At 39.3% G+C, this 763-nt stretch overlaps 1 pseudogene; it reads left to right on the forward strand.

The window, feature by feature from the left end:
* Positions 1-27: 27 nt before the first annotated feature.
* LOC110336055 lies at positions 28-545 on the forward strand (annotated as a pseudogene).
* The last annotated feature ends 218 nt before the right edge of the window (positions 546-763 follow it).

Raw genomic sequence — 763 nt, forward strand, 5'->3', positions numbered from 1 at the left:
ACAACAACAACAACAACAACAAAGTGAATGCTTAGTCTCCGAGATGAGAGACTTATAGAAAAGGATGAAAGCTGACAGCTTAAAGCTTAGAAAGGAAGAACAGAAAGATGCCAGTGTTTTGAAGGGAAGAGAACACCCTTCCTGACTATTTTTCTAGTGTAGTATTCAACTGGGTCCACCTTGCCATATCCTTGGTGATACCAACTTTATCAACTTTCTTATGAAATCTAAATTGGCTTTGGACTTGGGACCGTCAACAGTAGACTGTCTATATCCCAAGTCTATCCCTTGTATAACTGATTGTGTAATGGCAGAGGTGGAGGAAGGGGAAGAAGCATTGAGTAGCATGAAGGATAACCAAGGAACTACAATTTGATTGGTTGCCATGGACACACAAAAGAACCTATGCTGATGACTGCTTGGGACAGAAAGTAACTCAGCATAAATACTATGCTGTGGTCATAGTTGAGCAGTACCTTAAAAGGAGAATCCAGACGACCCCTGAAACCCTATCATGTACATTTCTAACCTTATTGCAATATTGAATGGATGTTGATGATTATGGAGCCCCTTGGTTCTAATTCTTATAATACAAAACTCCTAACTTCTTGTTTTTCTTTAACCAAATTTCTATGTTGCCAGTTAATTATACTCTCTCTCTCTCTCTCTCTCTCTCTCTCTCTCTCTCTCTCTCTCTCTCTCCACACCACACACACACACACACACACACATCTTTAAATAAGAAGATAACAGAGGTATTAAA

Source organism: Mus pahari, chromosome 18 (assembly GCF_900095145.1).
Source record: "Mus pahari chromosome 18, PAHARI_EIJ_v1.1, whole genome shotgun sequence".
Taxonomy (NCBI): domain Eukaryota; kingdom Metazoa; phylum Chordata; class Mammalia; order Rodentia; family Muridae; genus Mus; species Mus pahari.